General features: G+C 42.1%; 1 protein-coding gene across 1 annotated transcript in view; it reads right to left on the reverse strand.

Moving 5' to 3' along the window:
• Window positions 1–8,760: 8,760 nt before the first annotated feature.
• CAPN13 (calpain 13) overlaps window positions 8,761–12,986 on the reverse strand; it is a 105,156-nt gene continuing 100,930 nt past the window's right edge. The window contains exon 23 of the mRNA XM_009183941.4: window positions 8,761–9,941. The gene's annotated coding sequence lies outside the window, so the exon portion shown is untranslated. The remainder of the gene's footprint in view (window positions 9,942–12,986) is intronic.

The following is a 12,986-nucleotide window of genomic DNA, read 5'->3' on the forward strand; positions in this document are numbered from 1 at the left end:
GCCAGTAGTCTGTTTTAAGCAGCACCATTGTTCCTGCTATTCTCCCCTTTCCAGAATGCCGAGTGGGAAGCCTGCACACTTCCCCCACCTCTTATTCCTGACCATAGTCTGAGAGCTCTGGGAGGGAATGGAGGACTGGGGGACATTCGAACAAGGGGAGAGAGCCAGTAGTGGCAGCCTCTTCAAGTGACCTTCCCAGATTTGTTTTGAAAGTATCATTCAATGATACATCTACTCACGATGCTATATTTATCTATGAAAGAGGCAGGATATTTTTGAGCGGATGTAATTTCTGGCTCCCTCCCTTCAAGAAACAAAAACGTGTCATTCCTATTCATTTCTTCCTGCCTCTGCTTCTGTCTCTCACACACTTCTTTTGTATAAACATACCCCCCACACATGCACACACACGCACATACACATCCGCACATCCGCGTGCACACACAGAGGCAGGCACATGGTCCAACAGCTAAAATTCCGTGACTCTCTATGGCTGATTCAGACTTACCTAGCATGGTGGATAGAAAGGCAGATAGACAGGAGGAACAGGAGAAACAAAGAGGAAACTGTGAGTTTGTTCATTTATATTTTTGCCTCCAAGTTCACTGAACACTTAATATTATGGTAAATGGCATGAGGGCAAGAGAGAGCTCTGAGAGACACCTGCCAGGGTAGCGGCTGAGGGAACCAGGTCAGAAAGAGCACTTTGTTCTCTAGCTTCCAAGAAGTCACAGAGAGCAGAGGTACTCTATTTGCAGGAGACCCAAAGCTGAGATCTCGGGTAAGGGAAGTCTGAAGCAAGATTCAGGATTTTTTAGGGCAAGCTTGAGAAGCACAATACGATGAACTGTTACCAGGATGAGCATCTTCTGTTCTGCATTTAAATTAAATTATCAACACCAATGCCTCAAGTATGGGTTGGGGGACTCCTACCTACAGGGTGAGCAGGTGCCCGCCGTGTGATCTGGGCGCTGGGACTGTCAGAGCTGCAAAGGTCTCCAGGCAGTAACTCAGAAAGTGGGGAGGCGGGGGAAGCACTTGGCTCCAGGTCTCTTAAGCTGAATCACAGACAGATGCTGGGTTCAGGTATCAAACCACCGAAGAGAGAGAGAAAAATGGGTCAGTGTGTGCCTAAAGACAGGACCAAATTTGAGACCCAGAGAACATCAGCAGAAGGAGTCTTAAAGACTCAAGAACCAGGGATTGGGAAAGGGAGAGACAGGGTTGGGATCTGGTAGAAAGGGGACAAGAGTTGACCGAAGGGACTCAAACCTAAGGTAATTTCCTAGTGGAACCCGGGCTGTGCTGGGGGCTGCAGAGCCCTGAGCTACCCTTCCCAAGAGAGTGGTTCCAGCGGCTCTTGGAGAATAGGACTTTACTTAGTGTAAGGATGAGTGGGTAAATGCTTGCCTGAGTTTGGGATGAGGACCCTTCCTGGAGGGGCCACTAGGTCACAGAGGAAGCCAGACAGTGTGGGAGTCCCTGGGGACAGCATCCTCCATGCCAGGGTTTACAGCTATGGGGGACAGGAACCATCACTAGAGTCAGAAGCTCTAGGCCTGTCGCTGACTTGCTGGAGGACCGTGTGCAGCTCATCAAACCTCTCTCGGTCTCAATTTCTTCATCTGTTACAGGAGAGTGGTGATAATATTGCAGAGGGCTTTGTGAGGATTGAATGAGCTGGGCCATGGAAAAGGACTTTTAAAAAGTGCTTTCTAAACAGTAAAGCACAATACAAGTGCTGTTTTACTTTTCTCTAAGAAAAGGCAGAGGGCTTCTGTGGAAAGAACATGGGCTTTGAAAATGGACAGGTGGAATCCTGGTTATATCCCCTATAAGCTGTGTGGCCATGGGGAAGTTCTAGAACATAAGGAGATAGGTGTATAGCCATCCTCTCCACCCACTGTTTCTTAACAATTAAAGTATAATTTACATAGAGTAATTCATTCTTTTTATTATACAGTACTGTGAGTTTTGGCAAATAAATTTATTTGTGTAACCCGCACCACAATCAGGATATAAGCCGAATGGTCCCAAGATTCTAAACACTTCCCCATCCTCTCTGTATTGATCTCCATATATCCAGCTACCGGCAATCATTTAACCTGTTTTTTGCTCCTGTAGTTTGCCTTTTCCAGAATATCATATGAATGGAAGCATGTCTGGCTTTTCTCACTTAGCATAATAATGCTTTTGAGATTCATCCCTGCGGCAGCATATGTTAGTTCACTCCTTTTTATTGCCAAATAGTACTCCATGAACGTACTACAGTTTATCAATTGCCCAGTTGAGGGACATCTGGGTTTCCAGTTTGGGGCCACTATGATTATAATTGCAGTAAACACGCAGATTTCTCTGTGAATCTGTTTTCCCCTATGGTAAATCCTAGGAATAGAATAACTGGGCTGTATGTTAGATGTTTGTTTGTTTAAGTTTATAAGAAATTGGTAAACTCTTTTCCAATGTGGCTGTACCCTTTTTCATTCCGCCAGCACTGAATGAGTATTCCAATTGTTTCGTATCCTCATCAGCACTTGGTATTGTCAGGTTATTTTATTTTAACCATTTTAATTGTATATCTCATTATGGTTTTATTTTGTATTTTGCTAATGATTCATGATGTTGCACACATTTTTTGTTTTTGTTTTTTTTGGACATGGAGTCTTGCTTTGCTGCCCAGACTGGAGTGCAGTGGCACGATTTAGGCTCACTGCAACCTCCGCCTCCTGGGTTCAAGCCATTCTGCCTCAGTCTCCTGAGAAGCCAGGACTACAGGCATGCACCACTATGCCCGGCTAATTTTTGTATTTTTAGTAGAGGTGGGGTTTCACCATGTTGGACAGGCTGGTCCCCATCTCCTGACCTCAGGCAATCCGCCTGCCTTGGCCTCCCAAAGTGCTGGGATTACAGGCGTGAGTCACCATGCCCAGACTGCACACCTTTTCATGTAGTTATTTGCCATCTACAAATCTATTTTGTTACAAGTACTTGCCCTCTCTTTTAAAAATTTTGGTTGCTTCTTTACTTACTATTGAGTTTTGAGAGTTCTTTTTATATTCTGGATACGAATCCTTTCTTGGATGTGTGATTTGCAACATTTTTTTTACCAGTCTGTGGTTAGTCTTTTCATTCTCTTATCAGTGTCTTTCAAACAACAGAAGTTATTAAAATTTTGATGAAATCAACTTATCAATTTTTTTCTTTTCTGAATCATGCTTCCAGTATTGAGTTGAGGACGTTTTTGCCTAGCCCAAAGTCACAAAGATTTTCTTCTGTGTTCCTTCTAGAAGTTTTATACTTTTACATTAAGGTTTATGATCCATTTTAAGGTAATTTTTACATAGGAGTGGGAAGTATGGATTGGAGGTTTACTTTTTGCCTATTCATATTTAATTGTTTCAGTATCATTTGTGAAAAGATTATCCTTTCTCTACTGATTTTCCTTTGTATTTGTGTAAAAAAAATTTGTTGACTACATGTGTGTATCTATTTCTGGACTCTATTCTGTACCATTGACATATCTGTTTTTTTCTTTTTCCCTCCAAAATCATACACTGACCTCGTTACTACAGTTTTATGATAAATATAGTAAGTCCTGAAATCAGGTAGCATGGTTCCTCCAACTTTGCTTTTGTTTTCCCCCAAATTGTTTTGGCCATTCAAGTTCCTTTGCCTTTCCATACAAATTTTAGCCTCAGACTGTCAATTTCTATAAACAATTTGTGGGGAGTTTTATTGGAATTGAATCAAATCTATAGATCAATTTGGAGCGAATTAACATGTTAATATTGGGCCTCCTTTGATGTCTTTCATCAGTGTTTTATAAACTTACAAATATGGATATTGCATATATTGCAGAATTAAAAACTGAAATATTTAATGCATTTGGTGATTTGGTCTTCTCTTTCAGTCTGGCTTAGAAGTTAATCGATTTTATTAATTTTTTTCAAAGAGCCAGCTTTTCATTTTGCTGACTTTTTTATATTGCTTTTCTGTCCTCAATTTCATGTATTTCTATTTTTTATTTTTATTTTATTTTTTGAGACAGGGTTTTGCTCTTGTTCCCCAGTGTGGAGTGGGGTGGCACAATCTCATCTCACTGCAACCTCTGCCTCCTGAGTTCAAGTGATTCTCCTGCTTCAGCCTCCCATGTAGCTGGGATCACAGGCATGTACCACTACGCCCAGCTAATTTTTGTATTTTTGGTAGAGACAGGGTTTCACTATGTTGGTTAGGCTGGTCTCACACTCCTGACTTCAGGTCATCCACTGGCCTCGGCCTCCCAAAGTGCTGGGATTACAGGCATGAGCCACCGTGCCTGGCCCAATTTCATTTATTTCTAATCTTTCTTATATTGGTATTGTTTTCTTTCTTCTGCCTGACTTGAGTTTAATTTGCTTTTCTATTCTAGCTTTATAAGGTGGAAGACTAGTCATTTATTTTATATCTTTATTCTTTCCTAATGTAAGTATTTAGTGCTATACATTTTCCCTCAAGGTACTGACTGAAATACATCACACAATGCTTGATTGCTTGATATTTTGTTTATATTTTCATTCAGTTCAAATTATTTTCTAATTTTCTGTTACTTCCATTTTGACTTATAGATTATGTAGAAGGGTGTTTTAAAATTTCCAACTATTTGAGGACTTTCCAGATATCTTCTTGGTTTTGATTTCATTTAATTCTGCTGTGGCCAATTAACTTATTTTCTATTATTTAAATTCCTTTGAATGTATAAGTTTTAAAATTGACCCTGAATATAATCTGTTTTGTGACTATTCCATGTGTTCTTGAATGAGTATTTTGCTCTTGTTGTGTGAACTATTCTACAAATATCACTCAGATGAAGTTAATTGACAGTATTGTTTGGGTCTTCTATATCTTTAGAGATTTTCTGACTACTCCTTTTATTGGTTATTTACAGAGGAGCATTGTAGTTTCCACGTACAATGTGGATTTGTCTATCTCTCCTTTCAGTTATATCATTTTTTGCTTCATGTATTTTTAAGCTCTTATTTTAGGTGTACACATATTTAGGATTATTATGTCTTTCAGTGGAATTACCCTATAATCATTGTATACTGGCCACCTCTATGACTAGTAATATTTCTTGTTCTGAAGTCTATTTTGTCTAATATTAACGTGGCTACTCCAGCTTACTTTTAAATAAGGCTTGCATGATATATCTTTCCCCATTATTTTAGTTTTATGCTAACTATATAATAAGAGGTAGAATATAGTTTTGTCTTTAAAAAAAATCCAATCTGACAATTGCACTTTTTAATTTGTGTACACATTAGTCTACTAGGGCTGCCGTAACAAAATATCATGGACTGGGTGGTGTAACCAACAGGTGTAACCAACAGAAATGTGTTTGCTCACGGTTCTAGAGGCTGGGAGTCCAAGATGAAGGTGAGAGTAGGGCTGGGGGTTCAAGATGAAGGCGAGAGTAAGGCTAGGAGTTCAAGATGAAGGTTAGAGTAGGGTTGGTTCCTGCTGAAGCCTCTCTTTTTGGCTTGCAGATGGCTGCCTCCTCCCTGTGTCTTCATGTGGTCTTTTCTCTGTGTGTGCATATCTCTGGTATCTCTCTTCTTATAAGAACACTAGTCATAATGGATTGGGCTCTATTCTCATCATCTCATTCAACTTTAACTACCTCTTTAAAGGTTCTATCTCCAAATATAGTCACCTTCTAGGATACTAGTGGTTAGGGCTTCAACGAATAGGTTTTAGGGAGACCCAATTCAGTCTATAACAGTATATTTAGGCAATTCACATTGAATATAATTACTGATATGTTTGGATTAAAATCTACAATCTTGCTAGCTTTTTTTCTATTTCATTTTTCCTTATTTTTCTATTTTTTCAGATTGAATATTACTTATTCTATTTTATATCTATTATTGGGTTATTTTTATTTTATTTTAAATTTATTTTAGTGGTTTCCCTAATACTTATAATATAAATATTCATCACAGTCTAACTTCAAATACTATCATATTGCTTCATTTATACAGTAAGGGTCTTACAGCAATATATTCCTGATTTCTCTCTCCCATCCTTTGTGCCAGTGTTGTCTTACATTTTCCTTTTATATATGCTATAAATACCCATGATATTATAAGCATTTTGCCTCAGGCAGACAATTATCTTGTGGAGCAACTGAAAATTTATTTTCATTTATGCCATTTCCAATGCTTGTTATTTCTTTTTGTAGATACTCGTTTCTGTTTACTATCATACACTTTATTCTAAAGAAATTCCTTTGCTATTTCTTGTAGCACTGGCCTGCTGGCAATGGACTTGGTGTTTTTATTTTCCTGAAAATTTTTTATTGCTCCTTTATATTGGAAAGATATCTTCAGTGGGAATAGATTCTGAGTTAAAGTCTTTTTTTCCTTTTCTCCTTTCAGCACTTTAAGACGTTGTTCCATTGTCCTCTGGCTTACGTAGTTTCTGAAAAGAAGCCTGCTATACTCTCTCCTTTGTTTCTCTATGTTACGTGTCATTTTTCCCTGTGTACCTTCAAAATTTTCTCTTTGTTCTTGGATTTCAGCTGTTTGAATATAACATGTTTAAGCTTACTCCTCCTCTTCCTCCTGCCTCTCTTTCTCTTATTTTTCTTCTATCCTGTTTGCTGTTCTTAGGTTAAGGAATCTGGTTTGGTGTCTGTTCTTATTTTTAAAAACTCTGAGCAACCATTACTACAAATACTGCTTCTGCCCTGTTCTCTCTCTCTTCACCTTCTGGGATTTCACTTCCATCCATGTTACACTGTTTCCTATTGTCCCATAGGTCTTCAATTCTGTTCCATTTTTCACTTGTTTTTCTCTTTGGGTTTCTGTTTGAATAATTTCTATTGACTTGACTTCTAATCCACTGTTTCTTTTCTTAGCTGTATCAACTCTATGGATGAATCTTTCAATAGCATTCTCCAGCTCCTTGTTTTCCATTTCTAGCATTTCCATTTGTTTTTTATTTCTAGTTTTGCTCTCTTTGCTGGAATTACTGACTTGACTATACATGTTGCCCACCTTTTCACTAAAACTTTCAACATATTAGCTGGAGTGCTTTTATGTTTCTTGTATGATAATTTCAACATCTTTGGCATGTTTGAGTCTAGTTCTGCTGATTGTCTTATCTCTTTATAGGGTGTTATTTTTTTCTTGCTTCTTTGTGTTCTTTGTAACTTCTTTGTTGAAGGTCAGACATACTGTGCAGAACAGTACAGACTGAGGTAAATAGTACTTTATGGCTGGAAATGGGCATGCCTTGTCGTTTTCTGGGCCTTTGTTATAGAGGTTTGAGCAAACTAGTCAGGAATTGAGCTGTGTTTGGGTTTTACTGTTACTATGGCTACTGTTAGTGCATCACAGGCTTTAAATTTCTCTTGAAGTGCCTTGTGTTTAGGGTGGTAGCTGGTTTGCCAGAAGGTGTTGCTTAATGTCTGTTTCACCATCAGCTTCAGAACTTCCCTTTGTGGCTACACCTTCAAGAAAATTTTTCTTTATACTCTTGATCCTCCTCCAGCAATAAATTGCTGTTTCTTGTTACTTAACCCTTTTAGCCTGAACTTGGAGAACAGGGCAGGGTTCAGGGCAATGTCTGCTATTCTGCTTCAGCTTCAGTCTTACGCAGAAGCTATGGCCCTGTGTCTTGGGGTGGAGATATTTCAGTGATCCTGTCCCTTCCCTCTCTGTAGCAGACTCTACTGGTCTGCTCATATTTTTTCCCCTCACCCAGGGTAGAGGGTTTTTATTCTTCTCTTCTCCCAGCTGTGATAGATTTTCACTTGTTCCCTAAGGACAACAAAGTTTGCTGTCTTTTCTCCAATAGTTTTTTTTTTTTTTTTTTTTGGTGGGGGAGGGGGGGATATAGGGAGAAGGGTCTGTGTGGAACTTTGAGCTTTCCTGCAACACTGTTCTCTTGAGCCCAGAGAGAGGTCTGATCATGTCTCTCACCCTCCTCCTCTCTTGTGAGCATCCAGTGTGGTCCATGGAGAAGAGATTGCAATGGAGTGTGGATTCCTCTTATGTCTACAGCTCCCAAGGGGTCTAGACGATTATACAGCCCCCACATATTAGGAAGTTTGGCTGAATTCTTTCCAATTGGTATGGAGTCCGACATGTAAGCAAGTACCTGTGTTCTGTCTGCCTTTGGAGGTGCCTGTTTTTTCTCACATTCTGGGTTAGTTTGTTACTTGCAATCCCAGTTCTCTGATGAGATCAAGAAAAGTCACTTTGCAGATTCTTCGCTTTTTCTTTTGGTAAAAGGATGAGAGCAACGCCCTTTGCAGCTTTCTACACCCTAACCAGGAGCCAGAAATCCACGGCTTTGGAGTTTAAGAGTCTTGGGCTTACTTGTTAGGTAATCTTTAAAAATGTTATTTGTATTTTTACTTTTTGGATTCTTTGAGAGTACAGATTATTCTATGTATAAAGCGGAAGAATAACGTACACTTTTGTGTTCTCTCATGCACTGATTTTCTTTTTGTTGTTTGTTCTTAAACATTTTTAAATTTAAGTTTTGAATAGGAATGCACAATTACATTGGTTCAAAATTCAAAAGAGTACGCAATAAACGTCTCCATCCCATCCCTATTCTTCGGCCACCTGGTTCTAGGAAGCCAGCGTTACTTGTTTCTTATTATCCTCTCAGAAATATCTTGTGCAATTACAAGAAAATACCTCCATATCCTCTCCCCACTTATTTTTACACTAAATGGTAGCATACTTTGCATGCTGTTCTGTTTTCTTGTTTTTTTTTTTTTTTTTTTAATTCACTTAGCAATATGTTTCAAAGACCTTTCCTGATCAACACAAAGAATTTTCTAAATTTAATGACTCTGTAATATGGTATGGGTACATTAGTTTAATCACATACTATTTATTTACCCATTGATGGACATTTAGGTTGTTTACTGCCTTTGACATTGTTCACAAACAGTACTATAAGCTTACTTCCCTTATGTGCAGAGATAATCTGTAGTATAAATTCTTGCTCATGAAATTTCTAGGCTTAAGGGTATGTGCATTTCTATTATGTATATTGCCATATTGCCCTTTCCAGGCACTACACTAATTTAGAGTCTCCCCTAAAATGCATAGGAGTGCCTGTTTCCTATACCTTTGCCAAAATAGAACATTCCCAAACTTTTGGATCTTTGCCAATCTGATAGGGCGAAAATAGTATCTCAGTGCAGTTTTAATTTACATTTATCTTACTAAGAGTTAAGCCGGATGACTTTACACTGGCTAAAGACATAGTTTTTATTTCTCTTTCTGTTCTCCAGAGCCCAGAGTGCCTCAGAGATTCCCATGGGGTTTGGGAGAGACGAGCCCAGGAGCAGGCACTATCATTCCCTCTGCCTCTCCCAGATTCAGCCAAGCAGTTGTTTTCACTTTTTAAATATGTATTGGAGTTCCTGCATAAAGTTTTATTGTGAGCAGAATGTTTCTGTTATAGTTAAATAGAAAATTATTGATGGAAGGCAATGCATGTTTTAATCACTTTTGATGGCTGATGAGGGAGCAAGACCCCTATTCCTTGCCTCCTTGCATGTCAGTTTCCTTAGAGGAAATCCAGGGAATAGAATAGAGTGTGTTGAGGATTTCTAGGCTGAGAGAGGAGAAAGATTTCAGTCACATTCATTATGCCACGTTTCTGAGGAAATTGAAGCCGTGGTCTTGTGTATCTGACACACGAGCTGCCAAGACACACGGGCAGAAGAATGTGGAGAAGGACGTGCTTGTGTGTCCCTGGGAGGCGGCAGCTCCTCGATGACCGGGATGAGGTCCTAAGCTTTGTTCTAAGCAAGGCATGATCCCAGAAAAGGCCTGGAACCTTCTCTCCTGGAGCGGGTGAGTTTGGTTTTCGTGTTTTCCCAGTGTTGCACGGCCATAGGGAAAGGAAAAAGGATTCCATGATCAGGCGGACACCTAGGAAGAGATAAGAGAGCGGCTGCAGAGTTCAGATGGGAGGGGAGAGAGCTCAGGGGCAGGAGGCCAGGGCGCCAGCATAAATCCCTGGGAGGGACCTGAACTTGAACTCTCACAGGGAGCTAGAGCCAATCTTATCTCATTCTTGGGGGCAGTGGGAACCCTGCTGATTTGTGGGTCACAAAAATATACTGTAACTGTGCTCAAAGATTAAATAAATTATCCCAGGTCACCGAGTTGCCTTGCCCAGTCCCTCTGCATCTCCCCTGCCGCCCGCCTGAGCCTGTGGCTTCCCCCACTGCCTGGGCACTGCTGGGACCACCCTCTCTGTTCTGGCTGGGAGGCAGATGCCCCCCCTCCCCAGCTCCTGCCTCCCTGGCCCTGTGTAGCCACATCTCGAATCTCTCCTCTGTTCAGCGCACCTTCTTACAGCTGCAGGTTCTTGGACCCCTTCCCAGCCAGAATTGTTGAGGGACAGGGAGTCCCCAGAACCTGCAAAGCCCACAGTGGGCTCAGCTTGCTGAATAACTGCCCCACATCGCATCTCTCAGCCTTTGTGAGCAGCTGCATCCCCCAGGACCCACCCCTTTAGAGGTAGGAGAGATCGGAGTCCTTGAGGCGTGGGGGTGGCAGGCAGATACTGTAGGTAACCATAGCTAACTGATTCTGATTTCTTTAACCTCATTGGATACATTACCTTGGAAACTCCTCATTTCATGCCTTCAAAGTACAACTAATATTATCCCTGTTTAAGAGAGGAGGAAACTGAGGCCCTAACTTCAAACATGAGGATCCCTCTGAGAGTCAATCAGCGTGGAGAGGCCAGGGGACTGGGGCTTCTCGGCTGATGGCCAGCAAGTCCTATCCAGAGACCACTGGGCATAGACCTAAGGCCTCTCCCTGGCCAACTTTAAAGCGAGACCCCTAGGAGGGAGGAACGCAGATCGAAGTTGAGTGGGACAAGCTGGTGGTCACAGACATGCTGCTCTGGCCTGGACCAGCTTAAGAGGCCCCAGCAGGGACACACATCTGTACATGTGCCTCCCCAGGGACATTTGGGAATAAGGGGATTAGAGGCCACCAAGCAGCAAATGTAATTGCAAAAGGACTTCACTAAAAGAAGAGGATTAGCTGGGGATTTGGAGGAAGTTTCCACAAATCACTTTGGCTCCTGGTAGCAAAGATTACTTGGAGATCAGAAGAGGTCCCATTGGGCAAGGCAGAAAGAGACGAGTCATGGGATGCTTCCCTGAGGTTGCCAAGACCCTCCAAGGAGCCCAGGCGGAGCCTCAAGCCGGGGCTGGGGCTGACGGGCCACTCCCGGAGACTGGGCTCTGTGGGAAGGAGCCCTTCCTAGGGGCCCGATCCTGGGGCTAGTCCCCTTGCTCCTTGGCCTTACTTCACTACCTGCCAGGTGAGATGCTGGAACCCACTCGGAGGCTCCAGCGTAGTGGGCAAGTGCCCCAGCCGGCAGGCAGCGGAAACGGGCTTTGATTCCTGGCTCCACGCCCCCTAGTGGCTCCTCCCACCCGAGCCCACTTTTCATCCATATACGATGTGGATAACTGTTTCCTGCAGAAGATCCTAAGGATGAAAATAAGGGGTTTAAGTGCTCCCCACTTGGCTAGCATGGTGACAGCTCAGGTTAGTGTCACCCAAGGAGTGTCACCCAAGGGTCCTGCCCACTCACAGTTTTGAAGTGACAGCCTGAGGAGGAGGGCTGTGGTTCCACGGCCCCATGCTGCCACCTGGAGGTCACAGGGAAGGGAATAAAATGATTGAGATGGTGATGAAAACGAGCAATATGATGATGATGATAGTAGCCATTAGAGGCGAGTTCTTACCTAGGCACTGACCTAACACTTTATATGGTTTATCTCATCTAAGGACGAGATTCCTACTATCTCATTAAAGTGATTCAGCTATTTACGTGGCTAGAGACATGACCTGTGTCATTTTATACAACGACCCTGTCAGGTAGAGATTTACTCTCTCTGCTAAATAGATACAGGACAACAAGGTTCAGAAATGGTAACTTACTTCCCAAGGTCACACAGCAAGTCACTGGCAGAGCTAAGATTGAAATTATATCTGTTTGAAGCCAAAGCTCATACATGTTCCTCCACATCCTGTGGCTCCCCCAGAGATCTGGTTCCTCTACAGGCTCTGGGCCAGGGGACAGGTCTGGCAGGGAGAACAGGTGTGGCTGTGGAGGGAACTTCAAGGGAACTCAAGAGCTGTGGTCCAGGAAGTATCCATGTTTGTTCTGGCTTCACATTACCCTCCTTTTGCAAGGAGACAGGCGATTGACCAACACCAGCCAGATCCTGAGGGCAAGATCACAGTCTTGCAGACTTTAAAGCTATCCAGGAACTTTCCAAGCAAGCATTCATGTTCACAAAGTCTACAGAAATGTAGATTCGAAGGCAGAACTCAGGAGGAAAAGTGCCATCTCCCGTGATTAAGAAAACATTTCCATTTTTATCTGTATATTTTGTGTCTGCATGTTTTATATATCTCCAATGCATTTAAAATACATTATTTTAGCCGGGTGCAGTGGCTCACGCCTGTAATCCCGGCACTTTGGGAGGCCGAGACGGGCAGATCACAAGGTCAGGAGATGGAGACCATCCTGGCTAACACAGTGAAACCCCATCTCTACTAAAAATACAAAAAATTAGCTGGGCGTGGTGGCGGGCACCTGTAGTCCCAGCTACTTGGGAGGCTAAGGCAGGAGAATGGCGTGAACCCGGGAGGCAGAGCTTGCAGTGAGCCGAGATGGTGCCACTGTACTCCAGCCTGGGTGACAGAGCAAGACTCCATCTCAAAAACAAAACAAAACAAAAAGCATTATTTTAAAAATCATATCACATTGAAAGGACCCTCAGGGATTATCTGGCTCAAGGATAGCACTCAGCAACGTATTCAGTGAAAGAAAGAAGGGAGAAAAACTTGCCTGGGGAAACGGAGGCACAGAAAGGAGAGAGATGTTCTCAAAGTCACACAGCCACAGAATTGGGCCTGAAATGCAGGTCTGCAGACACC

The sequence above is a fragment of the Papio anubis genome, chromosome 14, assembly GCF_008728515.1.
Source record: "Papio anubis isolate 15944 chromosome 14, Panubis1.0, whole genome shotgun sequence".
NCBI lineage: Eukaryota > Metazoa > Chordata > Mammalia > Primates > Cercopithecidae > Papio > Papio anubis.